Raw genomic sequence first — 25,678 nt, forward strand, 5'->3', positions numbered from 1 at the left:
CTCCTCAGTGTAGCTCAATCCAGGGTTCTCTGCCATTGTTGCTCAGATTGTCAGAAGTGGTCTTGTTCCTGTGTGAATCTGTATTGTCCACTGTTTGTGGTTAGCCTTACCTCAGAGAGTGGACTGATTTTTCCAGTTATCACTGATGGGTAAGGCAAGAGGAAAAATAAATTCCCACAGCTGTGCGCTGCTTAATATGTAAATATCAATGGGGAGGGAATGAGAAGCAGTGATCCATCCGGCTTCCAATGGTAATACAAAAAATCAAGTTTGGGAGAATGGATCACTTGTCCTGTGCTATCAGGGTCTGAGATCTTTGGAGTCTGTGTAAGAAAACCCTCATATGAGTACACAGGTCGGTGGCGGTGTATCTTGATTCTACGCCTTCGTGTACTGTCACAGCATCATTCATTGGGTTTCTTTTTGTTAGGATGCTGTCCTCCACCTGGAGGTAGACCAACTGATATTACAGTAGCGTCCAGATATCAAAATGGAGAGGGATGTGCGAAGTGCTCATGAGTGGTGAGGTTAAAATTCACTACTTCACTCTAAAAAATGCAGAAAAATTTTAATGAAAATACGAGTGAAGTGAGAAATTAAAATAAGAGTGATGTTATGATAGACAGAGTTAATAGTCTATTACATCAGTGAATAAGAACTGTGAATGAGGTCAACATGTTTCAGCCTTCTCGTGTATTCTTGAGGCTTTCGTCAGGACCAGAAAGTGAAAAGGGGGCCGTTGCGCCGCCTTTTATTTGTGATTAGGTGATCACAATTATATTAATTCCTTTTAATGAGTTATTGGCTCTGTAATAAAAAATTTTTATTGTAATTATACCCTCTTTACAGCATCAATGATACCATGACCATTTGTCTCATATAATTGATGGGGCTGTAACAGTAATAGTCTTACAATCATTGTGCTTCCAAATGAGCACTTCAACTAGGAAAATTACGCGCTAAACAGGTTTCTTGATCTCTGAGGTCCCGAGGAAGCTCATACAAGACATTGGGCAAGGTAAAAAAGATAATTATTATACTTATACTAATTTAGGAAGATTGACCCTTAAGAATCGGCGAACATTTCAATTGGTATTTAGTTATGTCTACGGGTTAATTGTACGCTCTCCATTACTTACGGAAAATTTAGACGCTTACGGATTGTCTAATTGTTTGTTAATTTTAATAGTCGAATACTCTATGTGATCACACCAGAACAATCATAGTTAGAATCTCCGACTACTTTCATGACTATTCTATTCTTGTAGCCCACAAGCCAATCTCTCCTTGACTGCTCAGTTGTTTTTAGCGCGTAATTTTCCTAGTTGAAGTGCTCATTTGGAAGCACAATGATTGTAAGACTATTACTGTTACAGCCCCATCAATTATATGAGACAAATGGTCATGGTATCATTGATGCTGTAAAGAGGGTATAATTACAATAAAATTTTTTTATTACAGAGCCAATAACTCATTAAAAGGAATTAATATAATTGTGATCACCTAATCACAAATAAAAGGCGGCGCAACGGCCCCCTTTTCACTTTCTGGTCCTGACGAAAGCCTCAAGAATACACGAGAAGGCTGAAACATGTTGACCTCATTCACAGTTCTTATTCACTGATGTAATAGACTATTAACTCTGTCTATCATAACATCACTCTTATTTTAATTTCTCACTTCACTCGTATTTTCATTAAAATTTTTCTGCATTTTTTAGAGTGAAGTAGTGAATTTTAACCTCACCACTCATGAGCACTTCGCACATCCCTCTCCATTTTGATATCTGGACGCTACTGTAATATCAGTTGGTCTACCTCCAGGTGGAGGACAGCATCCTAACAAAAAGAAACCCAATGAATGATGCTGTGACAGTACACGAAGGCGGAGAATCAAGATACACCGCCACCGACCTGTGTACTCATATGAGGGTTTTCTTACACAGACTCCAAAGATCTCAGACCCTGATAGCACAGGACAAGTGATCCATTCTCCCAAACTTGATTTTTTAATATTAGCTTATACCCAATTGACATATTTAATTTACTTATACGTCGCTAGTAAATTGGCAATAGATATGCCCAGGGCCTGTTAATTAAGTACTTTTAGTGGGGGCTGCAGCACTGATTATGTAACCTATTTAAGTATCCCTTCGAGCATGTTTCAGGACAAGCCATTGCAGCCTGTGTGTGCAGTTTTTAACTGACATGTTGATCTGGCAAAAGAAACCATTTACTGGGCCCAAACCTTCCCTTTTTATACATATAAGTCACACCTAGTGTAGGCACTTGACAGCCCGGATGGCAGGTTGTAGTATATTTAAAAGGGTTGACATGTACCTTTATGATTTACATGTCCAGGTAGTAAAAAACCATTAGCCGGAAGCGGTTGGAAAGCGGAAGCAGCTGGAAAGGAGCAGACGGAGTAGGAGTAGCAGTAGGAGCAGGAGCGGCTGTGCTACGAGGGAGGCAGCTGGGAATGCCAGGCAAACCATAAAAGCAGACCAAGGTAAAAATGAAGGCATGGACCCAGTACTCCGAATACAGACCAATCAGCGTCCCAGGACAGCGTATCCCCCTGCCTGCAGACGCCTTCTGCGCCTTCTTCTTCAGACGCAGCCTGAGCAGCCCAAGCTGCGAAAAATGGAAGGAGTGCTGGCAACAGTGTTGGGAACAGCAACGGAAGTGGCATTGAGGACAAGACAACTGCAGCCCCGCTTGCTGCCCTGCCCTTGACAACTCCCGCATCCCGCCAGCCACCAGCTGCTCTGCGAAATATCCTGCCCTAGCGACAAATCCAAAGAAATGTGTCCTTCTATAAGTCAACCAACATACAGAGCAATTCCATCTACATGACACCTTCCAGTCAGGATTCAGGACAGGCTGTAGCACAGAAACTGCTATGCTCAAAATCGCAGATGACATTCGCAGATCCTTGGATGAAGGTGATGCATGCCTCCTAATTCTACTTGACTTATCTGCAGCTTTTGATACTGTAAATCACCCAGCATTAATTGAGACACTCAAGAACTGCAGTGGTATCAATGGCAGAGTCCTTCGTTTTTTCACATCGTACCTGCAACATCACTCTCAACAAATAAAAATCAACAACTGTCTCTCAAAACCAACTCTAGTTCCTCATGGTGTACCCCAAGGCTCAATTCTCTCCCCATCTCTTTTCAAGCTCTTCATGGAACCCTGTACTGTTATCCTGATCCAAGCAGGGGCAAAATATCACCTTGATGCCAATGACACCCAACTACTACATTTTAAATCACCGAGTGAAATAATACATCTGAACAAAACATCAATCACAATACTATCGTGACTTAACACCAACCACTTAAAGTAGACCCTGAACAAAACTGAACTACTACTTTTCTACCCGAAAAACAACCCTCTACCAATCCAAGATTAGCTCACTTACTTGGATGTCCTAAACTGTTCTCTTACACTATCCAACTCTGTAAAGTCCTTGAGCATCACTCTGGACAAAAACTTGTCAATGAAAGACCACATCATCAACTCAGCCAAAGGAGCACTGTACACTCTTAAAAATATCAAGAAATACAAACCTTTTATTCCACCTGATGATTTTAAGATGGTGCGGTGTCACTTGGCCCATCGGGACATTGCCGTTTTTCACTAACTTAGCATGAACACATTGCAGCTTGCCTGCTGCTTTGCACATGTTACCACACATCTTTATTTTTTGCAATATTTTCAAAGACTGCTTTTACATGAGAATTCATTGCTGTGTTCGCTCTCTGCATGTTCCTGGGATTTTGACTGAACATTATGTGGAAGGTCGAACAACAATGCCCCTTGTTATTTTATTCTGGCCAGTCCTTAGCCCTTAGACAAAACATACTGATGCAGCTGTTGTTTAGACAGCGCACTTGGGTTTTTAGTGGGGTATACAAATAGGTGACACACACTTGGAGAGGGTCCTTTCCAGGGAGAAGAGCACCCATGATGTTGATCCACCATCTATAGGCCAAGGTATGGGGTCTGCTGACACAGCCCAGAGATCTTCTATTATATAATAATATTTCTTCTTAGAAAGGGGAGGGAGATTAGGCACTATAGTCCTTTCTCCTTTGTCCTTTTATGATGATATTTCCCGTCATGATTTATGGACTGACTGCTATGCTGGCAATAATTGTACTATGCATTTTCCTGCTTGTTGTGGCACCTATACTGCATGTTAGGGCACGTTAGTTAAAATAAATATTTTAAACTTTTTCGTGTCTCTGTCAGATCTTATTGTGGACAAGTACAAGAGTGGTGTGTCTTGTTACAGCGATTCCTGAGAGATCTGGGAGTTCATGCTCTGGGGTGTCTAATCATTTGGGGGCATATTAGCAAGGGCTGTCGATCAAAATATCGCCGCTTTAACATCCGTTTTTGGGCAAAAAGCGGCAATAATTTTATCGCAGTATTAGCAAGAACATGCTAGCACGTGTTTCCTTGTCTTAGCGCCTGTTTCACTTACGCCATGCATCGCATCGCTAATGAGATGCAAAGTAGGCGTTCCCAACTAAACTGCACGGGTAAACTTCGCTAAGCCAGCTTCGTGATATTTACAACATGCCCGAGACACGCAAAGCGATATTCAAATTTCGCTCTAGGCACCCCTTAACGCTGGATTCTAACGTCTGGTATTTTCTTGACTACACTATGTTTACTATGGGAGGTGGATTCTAGGGTTGAGGCCACAGGACCCTATCATCAAGCTTATCTCCATTTTTGCTGGATTATCGCTGGTTTTCCAGAGATATTGCCCCATATCGCCGGCTATCACTGGAATTATTATCACCAAAGTGCTAAGCGTTGTTGATACAGCACTAGCCTTGCAATAATTTCCAGCGATAACCGGCGATAGTAAAAAACGCGCTAAGCGCGTTCAGCGATAATTATCGCTATGACTTGCTAATATGCCCCCTGCTTCTCTTTGAGTGAGTAGGAGAGCATGTGAGACACGATAGCTAGTCAGGCCTGGGTTTTTGGGTACTAATGTGGTGGTAAGACTCAGTCCCTATACAGAAAGGTCCCATTTACTGTGTATAGTTCTGTATTTGTGCAGAATCCCTGCAACATGTCGCCACCAACGATTGGTCTGGTACTTTTTCATGAGACTACCGAGTAGTGTTTGTGCTTGTCCACAATCCCCTCTCACCGTTTTCCGGAGACGTCTGTGGTGTGAGGGCTTAACCTCCTGTATTTATGTTTTGTAGGTTTTTCAAGCTTGAAATTGAAAAAGTTTTCTTTCTTTACTGACCCGCTTTGCGCTACCTTTCTTTTGATTTGTTATTCAGCAGTTGTAATGGTGGTCGCTATTGCATATCCTGACCGCGCTGCGGTCACAGCCCATTTGACTCCACATGATGTCCCTAATGCGGGGGCTGATATTATCTTTGTTGTCAAGGCGGATGCAGCTTACAGTTTTGAAGTTTTCTATTCTGGGGTTATATTTCCAGCAGTGGATGGGAATGATAATTTGTTTCCTGAATATACTGCGGCCGCGATTCTGCGGAATTATCGTTCTTATCGATTACTTGAAGTTCTGTTGACAGCCTGGGAGCATACCATATGGTTTAATGGCACCCCTCCTCACCCTGATTCTGTGATCCGTTTAGGCCCCTTATCAGTCGATGGGGCTACGTGGTCAGTTTTGGCTGGTTTTACACCACATCCAAATTATCTTAATGTACCTCTCGCAGAGCTACGTCAATTACATACAAAGTTGATTCATATACATAGAATTGTCATACAGTTTATGTCATGTATATTCAAGTGGCTCTGGCTGGAGACGCTCCTCAACCACCTGGACATGGTGGTGGTCTTATCATTAGTCCCATCATGATTAATTTGGTGATGGGCAAATATCCTCAGAATAGGGATGAATTCCCTTACTGGCTCGCTGAAAAATTTCAGCAACTCAAAGCATTTTTTTCCCATACTACAACTGTTGAGAAACACAGGATCCTTACAATGATTTTACTGAGTGGTATTGTTCCCACTTTAGCTGATTGCACCATCTGGGGGACGGTAGTTGCTGCGGAGTACAAACTGTGCTTTGGCACTCCCTCCATGAGCATTCTACCGAGCGTTCTAAAGAAGGTTCAAGATGAACACTGGGCTGGTCCAACCCTGAAATTGGAGATGAGATTAGTGGGCATGTTCCCTATTGTCTTCGATATGACTCTGGCCAATTTCAAAGGTGAAGCAGTTAGTTTGCAAGTGCGCCAACGCGTCAGCTGTCAGCAGCAGTTGCCGATCATTATTGCAGATATATATACATCATTGGGTCACAATAGTTTAGGAGTAAGACCTATACTCAGGTACAAAGTGAACCCCCTCCGGACAAGGAGGGTCGTCCGGTCTTTCCTAAAAAGGCATAGAATAAAAATCAGCAGCAGCCACAACAGAAGCCTAGTTCTCGTGCTGGTTCAACTACACCGGACTGTAGATATGATTTGCGTGACTGCTCTAAAATAAACACACCAGAGAGGTTTCAGGTTCCTGATCAGTAATTGGATGAACGACAATCAAATGAAACTGAATCCCGATAAAACAGAGCTCATTTTGACGGGGTGCCCAGCCAACCCGTGGAACTCCAGTTTTTGGCCTCCATTTCTGGGTAAGCTCCCACTTCCAGTCGGCTCTGTTAAGAGCTTGGGGATCATGATCAGCAGTGATCTATCCATGAAAGCCCAGATTGGTCCGGTGGTATCTGCCTGCTTTTTTCATCTGCGTGGAATCCGGAAGATCAGCAGATTCCTTACCACTGAGGCCCTGACTCTGGTCGTTCTAGCCTTGGTAATTTCGCGTATTGACTACGCCAACTCATTATATGTTGGTATCCCAGCATATCAATTACATCGTCTGCAGTTGGCGCAAAACCACGCAGCCAGGTTAATCACCCGTCAGCCCAGCCGATATCACGTCACACTCTTGATGAAGAGCCTACATTGGCTCCTGGTGGCCAAACATTGCACCTTCAAACTAGGCTGTACCATCTTTAAAGCCCTTGCTGGGAATGGGCAGGCTTTAATCTCTTCAAGGATTGACCAGTATATCCCTTTTCGAGATTTGCGCTCTTCCAATCTCAACCTTCTGTCCACTATACTGTTCAAACGCAAAAAGCATGGAGGGCTCAGATTTGCGGTTCTGGCATGCAATTCTGGAACTCGCTCCCCTTGGAAGTGAGAACAGCAATCCCATATGCTCAGTCCAGGACAAAGCTTAAAACCTGGCTATTTTCCAAAGCATATCAGTAAGGTAACTGCCCGCCAATGTTACGTCCCTTCTACCCTCAGCGCCATGAAACCACTTGGTGTAAGTGCGCTTAAGAAATGTCTTTAACATAACATAACATAACATAACTGATCCTCGTTCTCCTCATTCCTTTCAGGAATCATCAGCTCAATAGTTCAGAGGGGAGGACGTCAGTATCGCAGAGAAGGCAAGTCTGTGCAACCAAGACGTGACATGCAGCGTCAGTTTGACATAAGATCCAAACCGGAGGGACCACCTCAATATTGTGCCCCATTTCAGAAGAAAAAAGTTGCCACTTTGAGTGTGAAGTATGCCTCAGATGATGAGAACCCTGCTCCTCGATTAAAGATGGGAGGTAACAGTGTTTGACAGTGCGGCGGAAGTTACATTAGTGCGGAATGCACTCCACCAGTGTCTGGAGTCGAAAGCAACTGACACGTTCATTATTGTGGAAACAGCTGATACACGAGTTGCACCCCCTGATAGGTTCTATTAAATAGGCCTCCAAATTGAAGGTGATATTAAACGCACAATTAAGGTGGTTTTTTGGGACAACCTTACTTCTTCCTATGATATTTTGTTGGCGGAGTTTGATTGGCCTCCTCCATTTGTTTTAGCTTCTTTTAAAGGGGAGGATGTTATTCTCCCGAGTTTTTCGCCTTATGTCTCAGAGGAGGCTACACAAGCACACGCGTCGGAGTGGGCACTGGCCCTTGTTCTGGCTGTGTATCATAATCAGGTGGGAAGGGATATTGAATCCCCGGCACATGAAATTGCTTTGCGATCAATGTCACAACCCCAACCACAATATCAAATCAAACGAGATGCGTATGCATACATAAGTGATATTTTGACCCAATTGGAATATCAGGGTGTAATTGAAACCTGTGCTTCATCCATGAATAATCCTCTTTTTCCGATATTGAAACCGGATGGTTCATATCTTATTGTTTTGGATTATCGTCCTTTGAACAGTTATGTTCATAACTTCGTGGTACAGAACACCCACAGCTCGGCGTTAGTCGATACCATTGTTTGTAAAAAATATAAAAGGACTCTTGATTTCGCAAATGGATTTTACAATCAATATTTGGCTCCTGAGAGCAGTGACCAAATCGCATTCAGTGCCGTCTGCACTCAAAAAAGGTATACTTATTTGCCTATGTGGTATAAAAATAGTCGAGTCGGTTTTGCGGCATGCATAGTGTCTGTTTAACATGAAATAGAACCTGATGTTTTCTCGTATGTCGATGACATCTATTTGACGGATGATGAGTTGATACCGCATCTTGTGCATGTGGACCCCATCATAATGTCTTTTGCAGACTTGGGATACAAATTCAACTTTGCCAAGTCGCATATTGCCTGTTTGGTAGTTCTGTTTCTGGGTTACTAACTCACCAATAAAGGTAGGGGGTTGGCCCCTCACTTTCTGGAGAAATGTTCTCAATTGGAACCTCCTTCTAATCTTAACTCACCTAAAGAGCTTTATAAAATAGTAAAAGAACTATGCAAACCAGCAAGTATGTCCCAAACTTTGCCTCCTTCAGAATAATGCTGCGAGGAGATAAGCACATTCTTCTCTGATAAAACCAGCAAGATATATTGTTCCTTCAGTAATCAACCCTCCATTGACAAGACCAATTGGGAAGCCTTTGATCCTCACCCTGACACTCAATCCCGTTTTGGTAGTTTTACCCCTTTTTCAGAGGAACAAGTTGCAAAGGCAATGGGGGAAGTTAAATCAGGGTCTCCACATGACCCATGCCCGTACTTTATTTTCTCTCGTATCATACCAGTACTATGTCCCCAGGTAAACCCACCTATCCAACCAATCTCTGGACACTGCTGTATTTCCAGAGATCTGGAAGACACCCACTGTGACCCCTCTGCTGAAGAAAGCAGGCACAGATGTCCAAAATTTAGCCAACTACCACCCAATCTCCTAACTCCCTTACCTAACTTAAGTTTTGGAGCTGGTTAATAAACAATTATCCAACTATCTCAAAACCAATGAACTCCTAGACCCATCTCAGACTGGCTTCAGAGACACTAACAGTACTGAGGCTACCCTCTTGGCTGTCCTTGCTGTCCTGGACAATATAAGATCCCTAATCAATCAAGGGAGAGCCGCAGCCTTGATCCTGTTGGACCTGTTGCCGGTTTTCCAAACGGTCTTTCATGGATTACAGTTTAGCACCCTACATGAAAAGGGTATACATGCTACAGCCCTTCAGTGGTTTGGCTCCTTTTTGAGCAACAGAACACAAACAGTACAAATGGGCTCCTTTTCCTCAAGCCCAAAATCCATCAGCTATGGTGTCCCTCAGGAATCCTCCATGAGCTCTACGCTCTTTAATGTCTATGTATCATCTTTGGCTAAAATCAGCGAGAAATGGGGATTCAGTATCTGCTCCTACACAGGCAACACACAACTAATGATAGCTCTCGAAGAGAAGCATGAGGACACCACGATCAAACTGAACAACAGCTTATCAGAAATGGAGATACGGTCCCCATTGCCAATAAATCGCATTTGTACACTACGGCTGAGATGGGCTTTTCTTCTACAGAAAGTTTTTTGAGTGCTGTCCAGATGGCGATTCTGAAAGAACGCTCCCTGGCACAGGGTAAACACATTTTCATGGTCTCGACTGTACCTGATTTAGAAGCTGTTACAAAGGCTAGTGTTCCAAATTCTAAAGCCTTGCATCCATGCTGGATACAATGGGCTAGTTCTATGACACCGGCTGATGTAAATAATTTCTTTGACCCATTTTTGCAGACATAGGAGGTTTTACAATATGAACATGTTCATCCATCTTCTCTGTCGTTGCTTCCTCTTGATCAGTACAAATGCATTGTTTACACTGATGGATCTGCACAGCCAGCCGTTGGTTCTAAACATGATTATTCAGCGGAGTGTGAGATTTTGGCTGGAAAAATTGTGGAGGGGGATTTTAAATCCTCCTTGGTACACACACAGTCTCTTGGTGACTGCCAGGCTCAATTGGCGGAGCTATGTGCTTTGGTTTTGGCTCTTTAATTTGCTGATCCTAAGGTTCCTACAATTATAGTGTGCAATTTATTTTACTGTGTACAATCCTTCAATGATAAGCTATTCTTTTGGGAAAGAAAATATTTCCGTGATTCTAAAGGTAGCACAATTAAGCATAAACCACTTTGGATTCAAGTGGCCGCTCTTAAGGAACATTTGCCACTCACACATGTTATTCATACTTTGGGCCATCAATGTGTGGGACCACATGCTGTTGGTAATTCACTGGCTGATGAGGTGGCCAAATTTGCAGAAGCCACTTGTTTTGTTGCAGCAGACACAAGGTCCATGTCTAAAATTGATGATATCTTAGCAGCTATTGCTGCAACAAAAGAGGGGACCGAATTTCCCCAAGATTTTCCTTCATGTTATACCAACCACTTGTCAGCTGATCAAATTCCATATGCAACTATTCCGTCCGTTTGGGATCGGCTGATTCCCAACAAGGTCTGCAGGCTTTCTTTGATCATTGCCGCGCATGAAGGCGTGGCTTCTGCACATGCTGGTGTGAATGTGACTGTTTCCCTTTTGCAGCAACCTTTTTGCTGGTGTGGTTTATACCAACAGGCACGTAAACATGTTCTTTCTTGTGACATCTGTCAACAGATTAAGCCTTCTACTGTTGCACATCCACCACATACTCAGCTTTATATTTCTAATCAGCCATTAGGCTGTATTTATCTTGATCACTGCGGTCCTTTAACTTCTGACACTGCTTTTAAACACATCTTACTTGCAGTGGATTCATGCACTAGATTCTTTGGGGTTGGCCTCAACGTAGTGCTGACGCTCGAACTGTCATTAAAGATTTGTGTGTTTTTGTCGGGACATTTGCTTGTGGCACCTTCCATTCGGACCAAGGTCATGCATTTGCCTCTAAGGTGTACGGGGTGCGATTAAATCTCTGAGGGTGCAGGTGCAATACTCCTCTCCATACCGGCCCGAGGGCCATTCAGTTGTGGAGCGGATGAACCGTGACTTAAAGCAATCTTTGACAGCTAGAGACTTAGGTACTGGCAGGGGTTGGCTGACTCATTTGTACGGAGTCAGAAGTGCACTAAATAATCACCCTAGAAGATCTCTGGGTGGGCGGACCCCATACAAAATACTCTTTGGCATTAAAATGTTTGTGCCAGACTGTTAGAAATGGGGGTCTCTAGTTGGCAGAGGCAGGTACCTTTGTCCAAATAGGGACCCATGCTTCCAGTCAGGGTAAGGGGGATACACACTTTGGATAACCCCTGCTCACCCACTTTGTAACTTGGCACGAGCAGACGTGCTTATTCTCAAAGACAATGTGTAAAGTATTTGTACCAACACTCACATTTACACAGTGAAAACACCACATAAGGACACCACACCAGTTTAGAAAAATAAAGTATCTTTATCTAAACTAAACAAGACTAAAACAACCAAAATCCAACATACACAGTTACATTTATGAATTTCAAAAGGTTTCAAGAACTTGCACCATAGAAAACTATGGATGCGTGGCTTTTCATCAAAGTACCTGTAGTTGTGTCAAAGTTCACAAAGCCAAACAGCTGCAGCATCAGTAAACAAAGAGATGCAACTCTCCTGGGACCCTGAGGAGGCGATGCAACAGTTCTGCGACATGCAAAGGACGAGTTGCGTGGAGTCCGGTCTGTATGGGGAATGATGCATCGATTCTTGTGCCGGTTACAGTCCGCAGGTGATGCGTCAGGGAAGCGTGCTGCACAGGTACGATCCGTGGATCTTCGGGATGCATCCCGATCGATGTGGGGGGGGTTGCGTGGCGTTGGTCCTCTTCAACCGCGATCCCCCGATGCATCGATTCTTGCAGCAACGACAGGCGCTACAACGGTTTTCACAGCAGCACAGCGATGCTTGGAAATTCTTCTTGCGTTGTGAAGATGCATCGGAAAAACAGCCACAAGAAGAGCGATGAGTCGATTTCTGTAGTTTTGTTTAGCTTCTTCTCTCTTACAGCTCCCAAACAGCAGCAAAAACCACCAGAAGCCCAAAACTGGCACAGGCACCTCAAGGCAGGTCAGAACTCACAACATCAAAGTTCAGGGGAGCTGGTGGTGAAGTCTTTGTGTCCCTGAGACTTTTGAACAGGAGGCCAGCTCACATTTGGCCCTTGGAGATCTCCTTCAAGCAGGGGAAACAGCACACAGCAAAGTCCTTCTCCTTTCCTTGGCAGAAATAGCAACTGCAGGCCAACCCCAGACACACAGCAAGGGCAGTACTACTCCTCAGGCTCTCCAGCACTTCTCTTTGGCAAAGACTCCTCTTGAATTCCAGGAATTATCTAAATTTCAGGGGTGTTTATGTCTAATACTTATACCCCAAAATGTCTTTGTTCTCTTTGTGCAAGGGGCTCTGAACCCAGTTCAAACCAGTTCTGGGGGGGACTCTGCAAGTGCACAACATCATCCATTGTCAGTGTGAGCCTTGGCTCCAGACACACCACAGGGGGGCAGAGCCAGCATTGTGGAAGGCAGGCACAGGCCTATTCAGGTGCTACTCCTCCCACCACTCCAAATGCAGATCATGCCTTTTCAGCCTAGTGCTGACTCATCCAGACTCCTGGAGCCATTGCACCTCCCTAGCCCCTGACACTCCAAAGCCAGACAGCCAATCCACAAACAGGCAGAGGCACACAGGAAGTTTGAACAAAAAAATAGCCACTTTCTAAAAGCGCTATTTTCAAACACATAATTTAAAACCATCTTTACTAAAAGATATGATGCTAAATCCTGAGGTCAGGGATACCAAACTCAATTTTTCTATCTTATCCCTATGGGAAGATATGTTTGTAAAATGTTACAAAGCATTCCCCATTCTGCCTACGGGGCAAGATAGCCTTTCAATAGTGAAAAACTAAATTGGCAGTATTTCACTATCAGGACATGTTACACACACCAGTACATGTCCTACCTTTCACATACACTACACCCTGCCCAGGGGGGTACATTGGGCCTACCATAGGGGTGTCCTATGTGTAAGAAAGGGGAAGGGTCAGGCCTGGCAAGTGGGTACACTGGCCAGGTCAACATGGCAGTTAGCGAACTGCGCACAGGCACTGCTGTGGCAGGCCTGAGACATCTTTTAGGGCTACTTATGTGGGTGGCACAATCAGTGCTGCAAGCCCACTAGTAGCATTTGAGTTACCAGCCCTGGCACACTCAGTGCACTTTACTAGGGACCTACTGGTAAGACAGATATGCCAATCATGGATAACCAATCACAATAACAATTTACACAGAGAGCATATGCACTTTAGCACTGATCAGCAGTGCTAAAGTGCCCGGAGTCCTATAGCCAAGAACAACAGGTCAGGAAAAATAGGAGGAAGAAGCAAAAGGTTTGGGGATAACCCTGCAAAAAGGGCCATTTCCAACACAGACCTTGATGGTCTAGACGTTGTGGCGGCTGCTGCAACCTTTGACGTAGATAAAAAAGCTTGTGATTCACCGGCAAGAGCCCAGTTGCCCTCTTCTGCAGATCCAGCGGTGCTGATTCCTGTTTCTGGCTGGCTTCCTAAAGTTGGAGATCTGGTCCGTGAAAAGGTGGAGAAGAAAAAAGTATTTGGTCCATCCTACCTTGTACCGGTAGGAGTCCTTGGTTTGAAAGGCACCCACACTGTGATCCTGCCTCCTTTACCTGGTTTTAAGGAGAAACGTTACATTTCGATTGAACTTGTCAGGTTACACCATATGGCCGATACAGAATAGTATGCCTCAAAGCATTTCACGTCGAGATCTTTCACTGAATCCGATGGCTTCTGTTTCTTCGACTCCTCCCAGCAATCGCTAGGGGAGATGGAAACTTCAATTGATTTATTACCAGTTTTTCCTTCTACATCCACATCTGTGGATATTGAGTATGATTCTCCTCCAGTTGAAGTCATATTTGACATTCCTGAGAGTACCATACCTGAAACATCTGATGCAGCACATCCACTGTTGTTTCAGCTGGGGTCCAGTGGTTATTATATGGATCGGAATAGCTTCTCCTCTGGCACATCTTCCTCGTCATCTTCTGTGCAGGAGACCCCTACTCGTACCAGTGTTTTCATCTCCTGGTTCAAAAAGACTTACTTGGTCCCACCTTGGACATATATCTGATGGTACTTACGATGATATTCCTCTTCATGTGGATCGGATTTGTGAATGTGTTTTTACTACTCATTAATGGGCATTATTTACCTGAATGCTCTGCTGTGAACTTTGTTGATGGAGTTCTGGCCCCTCACACATCGTCCCACATAATGAAAAGAGACCAAGCCCCTGTCAATATATCAGTGTTCCCTGTTGTTGATGGTATCGTCTGTGATAAAGTTGCATACGATAAGCATGGCCCGACAGAAATTTTCAACGTCTTCCGCATTTCCTTGGGAGATGTGGTTTTATCTGACATCCATTCTGATGACTGGGATGTTCATGCCGTTCATTCTTTATTCTCTGACTTAAAGTATTATGCTGCATTTGACACTAAAGATTTGTATTTAAATTCAGCTAATTACGCAGAATAATTTTGTTATCAACATTATGGCCATCATTTCTTACACAAGACAAAAACACAAAGGCCATTTTTTAATTATACGCAATGGGAGCATTGCCCAACACTATTTCTGGGAAGTTCGAAGACCCAACAAACTAAATTTGTATATTTTTCTGGTTACAATCAATCTAATCCAAAGTCATATTTGTATAAATTGAAGATGCAGCCCCAAACTAAATTTATGTTAAGACTGACTAAACTGGTTTACTCCATGTCCTCCAGGAATGACTTGTCCGTGATGGGTTATGAGCATTGGAAGGACACAATTGATTTAAAATCCATTTGGGGTACTAAAGATTGGCAAGTGCATGTCTGATACCATCTCAAATCTTATTTTTAAATGACATGGTACAACAGACTTCTTGTTTTGGTTTAGCCACGGCGAAAAATCTAAATATTCCTTCCATTACATCATTAGCTCAATATGATACATGGCAAACGTACACTAACTACACCATTGAAGACTTAGCTGTCTTATTTCAAAATGGCACACATAACACATCCAATATTGACCCCCTTAGGATGGTTAATGTGGCCGACAAATTCAAATGCATGTCAATTAACTTTTCTGAATACTACAAAAGCTTTTACACAAAATTGACCTGATCCATGCTTCCCACATTCGCATGCAGTTATCACATATTCCGTGTGGAAATTATGTCATCAATGGTTGAAACATTCCACACTGTTGTCTGTGAAACAACACCTCTCCCATTTATCAGGTGACATTAATTTGGCTGATTTTCTTTTAGGTCTAAAAGTCCCCTCGAACAAAAACTTTTATTTATTCCGCACATAATGAATTTTGGAAACTGTTGCAGATGGAAGCTGAGGTACGTCTCTGCCAAATTGACTAGGCTAATTTAGAAAAAGTTCGAGTGGTAGTAGATAATAGCATTAATACACTGTCTTCCCATATATATACTTTAGATATTATTGTATCTTCTGCCATTGACATTGTTAAGCATGAAGTGTCTGTTTTGTATCATGCTCAAAATCAGTTACGTTCAGTAATGTTTCAAACACTCAAACATTGAAAGGTGCCATGGGATTTTGTTTAATGCATCTGTGCTGTTTTTGCCATTTAATTTGACTGATAGACAGAAGATAATGTCCATGAAAGATGCCACAAACACATTGTTACATATTGAACAATTAGAACAGTTACCATTTTCAGTGGCCGAGACTTATTAAGCTGTGTGGTTAATACATGGGGTTATTTCACTGCCTATCTCTCACTTTTCCAGTTCACAGCATGCATGAAACATCATCCCGTCGGGAGATATGAGCCCCTCAGCAATAATCTTATTCACAAATTACCTTTCGCTTACAGATGCCAACACGTAGAAAAGGAAGTTTCCTTACAGGGGAGGACTGTGATTCCACAGTAGGACAGTCCCTAGTCTGTCAACAAGTTAAACTGCACGGTGCCTGTAATGTGTTGGCCCCAAATCTAGCTTGTTTTTTTAAAGGTACCCCTGTCCCAGCTATTATTCCCGTATTAACTTTGCTTTCTAACTGTAGTTATCTTATTTTGAATAACCACGATTGCTGCGGCTTGAGAGCTGGCATCCCGTATATAGTTAAGGTTTCTCAACGAGTCACATGTTGCAGCAATGTCCTATTTCAACCCCTGTATGGGATTGTAGATAGTTCGCTTTGGCCTTCCATTCCAACTTTGAAAACAGATTTCAATAATCTAAGCAGTCTCAAAGCTCTATTGTTTCAATGGGAAGTGGCTCTCACATCGGCTCAAGAGACCTTTGAATTGCAGGTGGGCAGGACAGCAAGCAAGAGATACACTCGCTGCGAAACACAAATCTCCCCCTCCATTTTGGAGAATTAATACACTAAATATCGAATGCATCTGATATTGAGGACCTTGCTCACTTTTTTAAACTTGTGGGAACCGGCCTTGCTTCTTCCTTTCAGACTATTTTTGGAGTAATTCTGGCCTTTATTCATTCTATTTTTTCCAGCACCTTCGGAGGGTTTTCCCTGGTGCTCCTGTTGGATTGTGGTGTGCTGGTTCTCCTATCATTGCTTTGCAATGGATGTTTGATCTGTGGAGCTGCCAAACCCGGTCCAGTTGCATTTCGTACCGTGATGGAATGTGGTGGCTCTTTGGTTCTATGCCAGTTGAGTCTTTTGCCATCGACAACTGGCTGACATTCCTTTATGCCTACTTCATCTGCATGCAACCTGTGTTTCACTACCTCCGGTAGCCTTTTCAATGGGCCATGGATGTCTGCTTGTCCAATACCACACACTCTGCCCTGGATTACGATCGGCTAATTGGTCCATTGAAGGCCCATGACTAGGTATGTGCCAGGGGTAGGCGTTTGGTGTGCGATCCTCTACTCAGACCAATGGCAGACTTGAGTACCTGTGCTCTTGCGCAGCGCCTCATAAACCACATTTTCATCGAGGTTAACGTAGGTTGCCGTGAGATGGTCCTAACAGCTTCTGGATGTGAGAAGCATATGTGCTTGTTCGACCTACTAAACTGGATGGCATACATTTTTACGTTGGAAGGAATGGACAACGCTCTGGAGTTCATGGCATTCCGCTTTTCTCGTGACAATTTTGACTTTGAAGACTAGCCATGATTGGTTAGCCATTTTTGTGCGCCCAATTGGCAAAACTTTGGAACATATTTTTTGCTATATTCTCAAAGACTGCTTTCACATGAGACCTAATCGCTGTGTTTGCTCTCTGCATGTACCTGGGATTTGGACTGAACATTGTGTGCAAGGTCGAACAACAATGCCCCTTGCTATTTTGTTGTCATTTTGTTCTGGCTCGTCCTTAATCCTTAGTCAAAACATACCAAAGCAGCTGTTGTTTGGACAGCGTACTTGGGTTTTTAGTGGGGTGCACAAATAGCTAACACACACTTGGAGAGGGCCCTTTCCAGGGAGAAGAGCACCCATGATGTAGATCTACCATCTGTAGGCTAAGGTATGGGGACTGCTAACACAGCCCAAAGATCTTCTATTATATAAAAATACTTCTTAGCAAGGGGAGAGAGGTTAGGCACTATAGTCCTTTCTCCATTGTCCTTTAATGTTGACATCTCCATTCATGATTTATGGACAATATTTCTGACAATATTTGTACTATGCATTTTCCGGCTTGTTGTGGCACATATACATAATGTTAGGGCACGTTAGTTAAAATAAGCATTTTAAACTGTTTTGTGCCTCTGTCAGATCTTATTGTGGACAAGTTCAAGAGAATGAGCAAACGGGTGTCTCGTGTTACCGCGATTCCTGAGAGATCTGGGAGTGTTGGGTTTGGGGTGTCTAATCATTTGCTTCTCTGTGAGTGAGTAAGAGAGCAAGTGAGACACGATGGCTAGTCAGTCCTAGGTTTGTGAGTACTAAAGTGGTGGGAAGACACAGTTCCTATACACCAAGGTGCCATTTCCAGCGCATTGTTTAGTATTTGTGCAGAATCCCTGCAACAGGGTAGTCTCTTGTCATTTCAAAACTGGTTTATGGCAACGCCATCCTCACAGGAACTCCGAAAACCCACCTTGCCTCCCTTACAACAGTTCTCAACATGGCTGCCTGGCTACTAACAGGTGTTAAACGATTTGAGCTCAAAGAAAGATGTATCTAAAAGACTGCTTGCATCACCCACAAAGCCCTTCACACTTATAACCCTAACTACCTAGGTTCCAAACTTTCCAAAGCAGGAAGAGCCAGGGCTCTGAGAAGCTCCAACTCACTTCTTCACATACCTCTCAAACTGAAAAAGATATCATCAAAGACTCGCTCATCCTCTGGAAATGCTCACAGGATCTGGAACTCACTCCCTAGAGATATCAGCTGTAACCCATCCTTTCCATGATTCAAATGGGTACTTAAATACCTACTGCTCCACAAATACTTTAATACTGAAACAAACTAAGTTATGTTCCCAATGATCACACCCAATCCCTTTAGACCCTTCAAGGTAGTCATTAGATTGTTTAAGCTTCTTCTTTGTCACTCACATCATTAACTTGTGCTGTTCTAATGTACTCATTTTGTAACTATCGATGTGTTCAACATTTCTCTTGGTCTGTATATATGTATGTTCTTCTATGGAATGATCCTGAATTATATGTAAAGCACTCTGATACCTTTGGGTCTATCTAGCACTATATAAAACCTATAACTCAATAAATAAATAAGAGGATTGGATAGCAGAGCAGGGCAGAGGTGCAGAGCAGTTGAGCAGTAGAGAAACAGCAGAGGAATTTTGTCTTTATTGTGGATGTGACTACCCAATTTCCACCTCTGGAGCAGAGCAGTTGCAGCACACCACACGCCCTGAGAAAGCTCCCGCTCCAGGAGTTGAGATTTGTCTTGGGAGAGCAGATAAGGCTCAGAGCTGCATGTTCCTCTCTGAATGTGCAGAAGCGTCTTGCATTAGGTTGGTGCGGCTTGCTCCTGCAGTGGGCCTGCCACTGCACTCTCCCTTCCAGCCTTTGTCCTTCATATAGACCGTTTAGTGAATGCCAGAGTGAGAATATAGTGAATAATTTTTAGATAATTGATAAATTACCCACAGCTTTTGGCTAACAGTGTATTAATCATTGGCCAAATCTGGTCTCTGGTCTCTGGTGGTCCTAACCAAGTGGAATTTGCCTATTTGGTTATGAGGCCAGTGATAGATGGTTGTTGAGGGTTGAGTTACGACTGCCAAGAAGCTGCACTCGGGGAAGTTGGTCTTCATATGTGCCTGTCAAAATACCAAAGCCAACACCCTGGGAAATAAGTCATTACAGATAACTAACCTAAAAGATTTTAATGCCATTTCCACTTTTTTCTCTAAAAGAGAGGCAGGATTAAATAAATGAATAAGTCTGTATTGCCCACTGGAAAAGCTGAGGTGGAAGTTGAACTCTTCCATTGGACAAACCAAATCTCTAATACATTCGGAAATAGTGTGTTCCAGTCATGGATTGAAACACATATGGAAACCAGAGAGGAAGAACCTCTAATGGAAGATGTTACCCTCCCTGATATTTATATTGAAATGGATTTTGCCACGAATAGCCCTTGGACATCTAAAGTATTCACTGATATCCTACCTTCTTTAAATCTAGTGGAAGACATCAGGGAAAACCTTTTGGGCCCTCCATCAAGATGTAGCTTTTTAGTAGTACACACAGTGGAAATTCCTTAATAAATTCAAGGGCGTCAGTCACCACAGATTAGTGTTTGAGTCCACATTCATCATGTAATCAACCAGGGAATAAGGTCCTGTTGTCGGATTCTCTGCATTGTCTAGAAAGAGTTATATCCTCTAAATGGGCTCTGAGGGAGAAATCTGTGACCAATTCTGATCACATTCTGGATTTCTCGTTTGTACCAAACAACATTTGTTAATCTTGGACCAAAGAACTTGTGGTATTTGTCTTATGTATTACTGTATAACAGTGGGCTGCTTTTATGTAGAACACTCTTCCACTCTAGCTCTAGAAAGTAGAGTGCTTGGTCCCTGTTTCCAAGTGCTTAGGGTCAGTTGCTGTTGGATGTCCTGTGGATAGGAAGTTGCTGTATCTCAAGCTTGAATAAAGAAGTTAATATAGAGAACCACTCTGCTTCCTTTATACTTCTTCACAGAACTCTAACTGAAAAAGCCACCTCTCCTCTAGCTATTTCCTTTAATAAATCTGGTTTTCCGAAAGGGGTATGCCTGTCCCAATTTCATCGCTGTGACTCCAACTCAACTAAATCCCGTCAAGTGAATGCTGCCGCAAATTATAGTTGCAGAGACTTTAGTACCCAGGCAGGTGCGCCCTTAAGCAGAAAAAAGTGTATAGAAAATGTGGATCTATTCGAAAAAGATCAGCTTTTTTCTCTGCAGAAGTTTTTTCAGCTAGAGGACAGCTTGCTATTATCTTTGACCTCCCAGTGTTTAAATGAACTGTTATATGCAAGAATGTACATTGTGGGTCTATATGCAGACTTCTGCTACGACTGTCAGTGATTTTATTTTCTTTGGAATAATTTGAACATAACCTTTACTGCTATGGGGGAGTGGATTATTTACATACAATTGTAACCTTACATGAATTGAATGTAAATTTTGGGTCTTTATGTAGACTTTGCTATAACTGTCATTGATTTATTTCTCTCAGGAATAATTTGCACATAACCTTTGCTGCCATGGAGGATGGATTATTTGCACAAAATTGTAATCTTTATGAATAGGTTTTTTTTCCACATTAGTTTTAATCATAATGAATTACATATATATTTAACTTAATTTATCTTATGTAATTTTAATAGTATTAATATGATATAATTGTGACAATGATTTTAGTATAATCTGTCTAATTCTACTGTGGATGAAAGACTGGCCAAGTCCCTAAGGCGACTTTGACTCGAGCGTGCACACCTCTAGTGACCTTGTGACCTTATGTCAACAATTTAAACAAATTATATTTAACCAGCTTCTGTAATGGACACTTGTTCTTAAGTGTCTTAAGCATTCGAATGCGGAGGGGATAATTGACGCTGCAACGTTTGAAAGCTTAAGGTAAGTTGCAGCTTACCTGTTATACTTTCTTCATTCAAATTGTACAATGAAACACACCTATGATATGTTTTCAATTTAGAAAACAGACAAACCATTCATGGTCTTTTGGCTGAATTAGATCAACACAGGCACGCAAGATCTGAGGTGCTTTTCAAGGTAGATGGCTGACTCTTGGATTTTGCATAGAGATTTGACGTGGCTTTAAATTATGGTAATAATGACATTCCGGCATAGTCCCCATATATTGTTTCAGATATTAGAAGGAGTGAGCAGTAATCATTTTTGAAAGATGTTTAAACATTCTGCTGGTGAGTTAAATGGATCGACTAATAGCTTCTCATGTGGTATGTTCACTGGTTGTTCTTCCCAAGGTGGTCAGAGGTTGTTGATAAACAATTTTTTAAGCAAAATGACACATGGTTCACAGTGCATGATGGCATTATTTCAGATGACATTGGTTAGCGGTGATAATAGTGATTTAATAATGCTGGTGATTTGTTGCGTCTAACCCACTTTGTACTGAAATAAATGTTTATTCTCAACAGGTTGTGCCCCTGACGAAGGGACCATTGTTCCGAAATGCATCGGGCTTCATTACACCTGCCTTTTATTGAATTCAGTATACATGTTGTATGCTCATAATTGTTTAAAAACGTATTGTTTGATTTAAAATGTGATATGTAATGTTGGTGCAAACATACACAAAAATCAATTAGGTAAAGCAAGAGTAAAAATAAATTACACTCTTGAACAAAGCTTCATCAAACTGGTTAAATATAATTTTTTTTAATGGTTGACATAAGGTCACTAGGGCTGTGCACGCTCAAGTCCAAGTTGCCTTAGGGACCTGGCCAGTCTTTCATTTGTTTTTTCACATGCTAGGCAGGCACAAACAAATGTAGCATGCTGATCAATATACTTTGTTAAACTTGAGTATCAAAACCATCAGGGAGTGCGCAATCCATTCACCTTTTTATTCTACGTGGACCTCAGTTGAGATCCAAATCTTAATAAAAGTATTAAGTTGAATTGAAAAACACACTTACATTTGTTTTTCCCTTCAGCAAGGCCTCTGTCTCTCAGAAGGTTACATTAGAGTTACCTTATTACATTTAATAAAGGTAATTTCCAAAGGGGAATAGGTATCCAGTTCATTTCTAATGTCTCTTGAATCACAATTTAAAACCTTACCTCATGGTGATTTTAATTTTCAGTTAGATAATACCTCCGACAAAGACTCACTGGCCCTGATGGACCTAGTGACAGGTACAGGCCTAGATAGTAGTAAGACCCACTCACTCTGCTGGACATCATTTGGACGCCGTTTTTTCAGATTGTCCTCTGCTGAAATTCAATAATAATTTACCACTTCACTGATCAGACCACTCTGCAGTGATGCTGACCCTTGATCTACCGCTTTCAACAGGCTCCAAGCACGGTCCAGCAAGCAGCCATAAAAGATACTTGTGGCAGCGATTTAATAAAACTGAGTTTATTAATCAGTTGAGTCAGAACAAACCCTGCCTTTCCATAGATCCAGAAGCATCCTCCTTACAATACCATAACTGGATCTCAGCAGCGGCACGTACCACCATCCCCCATCCACCATCCCCCAGAGAGCTGGACTGCGCCTACTGAACCTTGGTTCTCTGAAGAACTAAGAATATTAAGAAGACTCTGCCGTAGTCAATAAAGATGCTGGCACAAACACTATGATCCCAGGGAAAAAGAAAGATACAAGTCAAGACTGGCACGATATAAGGAATTGATTAAAAATACTAAAATCAGCTATTACTCAGAAAGAATAGAAGGAGCACAGAACAATTCCAAAGAGCTCTTTGCAACAGTCTTGAAGCTTAGTCATTTGCAGGAGACTAGTCAAAGCACAATAGATCAAGGTTTTTGCGATGACCTGGCCTCGTATTTTTGTGATCAAGTCTCGTCTATTTATAACACAGCCGGTAAACGCCCTGACTGCTCAGGCTCCACCAACTGTTATTGAAAATCCACTCTTAGGCTTGCCTATCTCAGCCCATGAACGCAATCCACTCTGGGGCATATTCACAAGGAGCTATCGCCGAATCAACGGCACTTTATTGCAGCCAAAGTCGTGATAAATGTATCTCCCCATTCACAAGCTGGTGCAAACAGCCCACAGCACCAGTAAATCCGCGATAGCAGCCGCAAAAAACATCGCCACAGATGACCCGTGCAACTATCTCTAATGAGATGCAGAGTGGGCGTTCCCGTGCCAAAAGCCGCGACAACATCACACCTCAACATTCTCAACGACCATCCAGATCTGCGATATAAACACAAAACAGGCGATAAGGCGCGTTAGCACCAGGAAATCTACACCTGCTCTGACCTGATGTAAAGTTGGATGGCAGCCTGCACCACAAAAGGGAGCACAGCCCAGGGCCACATCGGAAGGGCAACAGATGTCATGGATCCACCCATCATGCGGCCCGGACACCCAAGAGGGCCACAACACCCACCGATACCCCCCAGGACCACAACCCACACCAGGAACAACCCCCCCGGACCACCACAGACACAGTGCAGTTGAAGACAGCGGACCCCCAGGAAGCATACCAGCCGTGCAGACCCAACCTCTGACAATGTCACCGCCCACCACAGGCTGAAAGGGACAACCATCCCATGCATCCCGACCATCATCGCCTAACAGGCCTACGGCACCAACACAGCTGGCAACCAACATCTCACCCCACACCAAGCTGTGGGATTGGCTGCACCTGTTGGCCCCTGGCACCCCCAACCAACACTCGCCAGAGTCGGAGGAGTCTCACAGCCAGCCTCATCCAAGTCCCTCACACCTGTCCTGGACTTAACCATCACCCTGGTACCCCAGTCCCCATACGTCCAGCACAATGCGCGGGTCATGATGGAGACCAAACAAGGACCATACTCCATAGCAGGATGCACGCACGTGTTGGGGGCAACCCAAAGCACACGTGTCCTACCTGTGCCCCCTGGTGACGCAGCACACAATCACCGCAACTGAAAGCACACGTCCCACCCCAATGTGCAGGCAACAACAGAACACCGTGGAACCTCCAACAATGTCGCCTTCAAATACACAGCCAGTGTGCATGATTCCTTCATCCTCCGACCATCCATCTTCAGCCTGCGTACCCAGGATGACAACAAGGGAAATGTACAGCAAGTTCCAAATAAACACCCCACTCACCTCAACTCCACAACCATGCAATGCACTCATCACAAAATCACAACCAACATGCACAACAACATGCCAACCCACCAGACACGACAGAACAACTCACAATGGGTACATGGCCAAGCCATGAACATGAGCCATCAACTGCATGGCACCTCAGCCACACAGCAGCCGAATGTGGGGAGAGGTGGCAAACAGGCATGTGTGAAGGATTCAGTAGTACCATGATTGGGAAGGTACACAATGCCAAGAGCGGCGGAGATGTGCTGGACAGACCGCAGTATGCAGCACACATCCATATCCATGGCGACATATACCTCTGGTGTATGGAGTGTAGTGGACAGTGGACGCAACCATGTCACCACAGCCAGTGGGGCACCTCGCTAAAATCTTGCCTATTACGCCCCCCCTGAATGTGACCGGAGTGGGATGGCCCGGCGTACGCCACGCCAGCGTAGGGGTGTGAATAAGAAGCACGTAGCCCTGGGTGTGGTCCTCTTCTGGAAACCCCAACATGCCTGCCAGGGCGGCGCCTCTCACCTGGCCACAAGGCCAACTCCGTCCTCTTGAGCGGAGTTGCCTGTGACGCTGTGCGCCTGCCGGACCCCAGCATGCTGGACTACGAACCTGTCAGGCCCGCCCCAGCGCAGCCAGGCATCACTGATCACCTGCCGACACCGGCGTGTGTCAAGGAGGGCCCACCACATTCCGGTGCAAGCTCCAGGCCCGAGTCCCGTGGCCTTGGCAGCCTCCTCAGACCATCACAGCCTCCACGACACAGGCTCGCTTTACTCATTTTTCATTGACGTACTCTACTGCCGCCTCAGGCCTTCTCTTTGGCCCAGTAGGTCCCATATGTGAAACTGTGTCCTGAGTCATGAATGGCAGTGACCCCAAATACGGGCCAGCGGCAACAGCACCAAGCCCCACTCGATCAGAGAGGCATAGTTCCATATGGGCTTCTTGCGACACATGGTGCCACTAACCCTGTTCAACGCCAGCTGGTGACACGTGCTGCCACTAACCCTGTTTAACGCCAGCCGGCGACTCGTG

Source organism: Triturus cristatus, chromosome 6 (genome assembly GCF_964204655.1).
Source record: "Triturus cristatus chromosome 6, aTriCri1.1, whole genome shotgun sequence".
NCBI classification, from domain to species: domain Eukaryota; kingdom Metazoa; phylum Chordata; class Amphibia; order Caudata; family Salamandridae; genus Triturus; species Triturus cristatus.